Source organism: Fukomys damarensis, unplaced genomic scaffold, assembly GCF_012274545.1.
Source record: "Fukomys damarensis isolate Sample0158 unplaced genomic scaffold, DMR_v1.0_HiC HiC_scaffold_33, whole genome shotgun sequence".
Classification (NCBI taxonomy): domain Eukaryota; kingdom Metazoa; phylum Chordata; class Mammalia; order Rodentia; family Bathyergidae; genus Fukomys; species Fukomys damarensis.
This window is the reverse complement of record NW_022900945.1, coordinates 56579013-56582762: the sequence shown is the minus strand read 5'-3', so window position 1 is coordinate 56582762 and position 3750 is coordinate 56579013. Positions and strand designations below refer to the sequence as shown.

Below are 3750 nucleotides of genomic sequence, written 5' to 3'. Positions count from 1 at the left end.
GCTGCACCGGCGGCGGCGGCACCACACAAACAAGGACGCTGATTGGGCAGCTGCCAAGCGCCTCAGCTCCGCCTTACTCACACGCCACGACGCCCATTGGGCGACCTGAGCCGGCTACCCCGCCCTCCTCTTCACGGACCTACAAGTAGAAACCGGAATGCGGCTGCTTCGCCCCGCCCCTGAGCAGTGAGTGGTAGGAGAAGTGACGATTGGCGCATTGAAGACCCAGTCCTAAACGGAGGAGGGGGATGGTCTAGCGGGGGCGCGCTAATGGGTACCTCAGCAAGTCCCAGACACATCCGGGTCTTCGACAGCCCATTAAGTGTCGGGGGTCAAAAAATCTCTTCAGGCTGCAACTTTACCTTAGAGACGTTTTGGTCCCCAGGCAGCCGCCGTACCCCAGGCTCCCAAAACCGGGATTCCCCTTTGGGCACCTTTCATTCTTTCAGTTCTAAAGATGGAGCCTGTCGAACGGCCGTGTGCTCTGTGGTGGGCGGTGTTTCATCGCGACAGGATCCAGGACTCTCACGATAGAACTAGCTGTAGGCGCTTGGGCCTTGCTCTCCATTGGGGCGTGGCCTGTCTCCGGCGCCGAAGGCCTTAGACTTCCTGTGTCCGTCCACCTCTGCTTGGTCCTGTCTTGGGTGAGCCACCGGAGCAGAAGGAAAGGCAGCTGGCGAAATCCAGTGAGAATTGACGGGGTACAGGGCCAGCGCAGCCCTTCTCTCGGGTCCCTGTCTGGCTGGGTGCACAGCCCACCTTGGTCCCCGGGCCGGCTCACGGCGCGAGCCCCGCCTGAGCTCTGGAGCCTGCGGCGCTTGTCACAGTCCTGTTGTCCAGCCTCTTAAGGACGGGAACCAAGTATCATAGAATCAGTTTGTTGAGGGAATACTGAAAACATTTTGGGGAAGGGAATGTGGTGTACAGACACTGGATTATCTTGTTTATTCCGCATAAATGTGTGAGGCAAGTAGTTACCCCGCTTTTACAGATAAGGAAAATGAGGTATGGAACAATGACTTTTTCAGAGTAACACGTTAAGCGGCAGAGCTGACTTTTGAACCCAGGTATAAGAGTGAACATGCTCGGGCCTGGCGTGGTGGCACACTCCTGCAATCCCAGCACTCAGGAGGCTGAGGCAGGAGGTTCGCTGCCAGTCTGAGGCCAACCTGGGCTACACAGTGAGTTTAAGGCCAGCTTGGACTGCACATGGAGATCTTGTCTCAAAAAAAGAGAGAGAAAAACAGGCTTAGAGAGGCGAAGTCATTTACCAAGGTCAGACAGCTAGTAACCAAGCAGTTGTTTGAACCTAGAAATAGGTAACTGGGTTCAGAAGCACTAGAACATACAGTATTTTCAAGCGATTTAGAAGTCATGCTGTGTGGATAATGGAAGACAGGACCACAAAAAACTTAAGATAAATGGTTTCAGTCTCCAATACCCCCCCACACACAAAGATTTAGGGAGAAAAACAGCAAATTAAAAAGAGATACGAGAGCCGGGGATTTAGCTCAGCGGTTCGGTGGCCTGCCTTGCAAGCGCAAGGACCCGAGTTCGGTACCAAAAACAAACAAACAAACAAAAAAAAGAGATATGAGCATTCCCTGAACAGACACACCTTCACAAAGGCATGTCCTAGTTCTTACTTTTAAGTGGATGGGGAGAAACCTAATCTCAAACTGGGCTTGGTGGCACACACCTGCAATCTCACCACACTGGGAGATGGAGGCAGTAAGATTGCAAGTACAAACCCAGCCTGGACAACCTGATGACTTAGATACTGTCACAAAATAAAAAAGCAGAGGGGTAGTGGTGTAGCTCAATGCAAAGTCCCTGGGTTCAACCCCAATACAAACAACAAATCAAACAAATAATTGCTATGCTAGTACAGTGGCCAGGTAAAGAAGTTGGTCTCTGGAGTTAAGTGCTTGACTCCTGGCTGTTTGTTTGTTTTGAGGTACTGGGCATCAAATCCAGGGGCTTTCTAGAACTGAGCTACATCTTCAGCCCTTTCTATTTTCTTATTTTGAGACAGGGTCTCCCTAAATTGCCCTGGCAGGATTTGAACTTCTGGCTCAGCCTCCCACAGTCCTCAGTGGTGGGGATTGTAAGTGTGCACTGTTATACCGAGGTTTGGCTCTATTTCTTCTGAGTTCTGTGATTTGGGTACAAATTATTAATCTCTGTTTTCTGTGACCTATTTTCCCCATCTGTAAAATGGGCTATTTTTATTTTTGCATTTTTTATTGGCACATTTTAGATATATATAATGGTATCTTTATATGATAATCTTGCTACTTCTTTTCTTCCCATTACCCTCCCTCCCCTTCAACCCCTGAAGGGAATGTTAAAGAGTACCCCCTTTATAGGATAATTGTGAGGGTTATAAAATATATTTTATTTCTTTTTTGCACTGCTCAGGATCAAGTCCAGGGCCTTGCACATCCTAGACAAGCACTCTACATTGAACTAAACATCATCAGCCCCAGTATATTTTAAATGTTCAGGGAAGTAAGCACTCAATAAACATAATAAATCATAACTGCTATGAAAATTTTCCTTGCTTTTCCAATGATTTCACCCTCTTAGCTGTAAATTCAGCTTATTTTAGTACATATATTACTTATTTTGTACCACATTGAAAATTATTTCTCTACTAATTCGATCATGGCAGTGCTCTTTTCACACCTTCCCCCCCTTCCCCAGAATCGGAGACTGAACCCGGGGCCTTCTCACTGAGCTCCATCCCAGCCCTGTTTTTATTTTTTATTTTGAGACAGAGTGTCACTGAGTCACTAAGCTGCCCAGGCTGAGCTCCAACTTTCTGTCCTCCTGCCTCAGACTCTCAGAGTGCTATAATTAGTGGTGTGTACCACCACTGCACCGGACTTTTCAATTATTGAGTATACATGATAAAGCACCCTCATGGGTTTTTTGTTGTTTGTGGTAGCGTCTCACTATGTGTATAGCCCAGCCTGGCCTCACTTGCAGCAATCCTCCTGCCTCAGCCTCCCAAGTGCTGGTATTACAGGATGTACTACCATGCCCAGCCTGCACATCTTATGTTATCAGGCACGGTTCATGTGCTGGAGAGACAGCAGTGATGAGACAAAGCTGTGTACTCAGAGTGCGCATTCTTCTTTTCCTAAACTACTCCTTTGTCCATCATCAGTTAAAACAAATCCTCTGGCTGAAAGCCATCCTTAGGGCTTTGAGGAAACATGAGACAGTAGTGGAAGATACCAGCCTGAAGAACATACTGCAAGACCTGAAAAAATTCCTTCCAAAGAAGTCAAACAGAATCTGCAGAGGGACTTTCTCTCAGGAATGCCCAAACATTCAGCAAGACTGGCAAGGGCCACGTGGTGTGGCCACGGGCTGAGGGAAATGATCGAGGGCAGCAGGCGGCGAGCACACAGCTCTGCCCCATGCAGGTTGTGTGTCTCTGTCTCCTTTTTGAAGCAGATATGTATTGTATGTGCTTAGCATTTCAAATGGATATAGACCCCCACTTAGGAGGAGGAAACCTGTTAATAACTCGTCGTCTGACACCCTAGAATTAGTAAGTGCAGAGACACAATTTAACTCATACTTCTACAATCGAGTCTGGACACTATTGTGAAAATGAAGGTCGGGGTACTTGGGCCTGTCCTTCCCTCACACACTCTGGAGGCCACAGGATAGGCACCAGCTGTCATGTTGCATACTTTGCTATTGGAAGATTTTTTTTTTTTTTTTTTTTTTTTTTTT

The 3750-nt window shown here is 47.6% G+C and overlaps 1 long non-coding RNA gene across 1 annotated transcript; it reads left to right on the top strand.

The window, feature by feature from the left end:
• The first annotated feature begins 15 nt into the window (after positions 1-15).
• On the top strand, positions 16-2786 carry LOC104857441. The gene is made up of 3 exons (XR_778858.3): positions 16-186; positions 450-686; positions 2422-2786. It is a non-coding gene; the product is annotated as an uncharacterized LOC104857441 (long non-coding RNA).
• Positions 2787-3750: the final 964 nt, after the last annotated feature.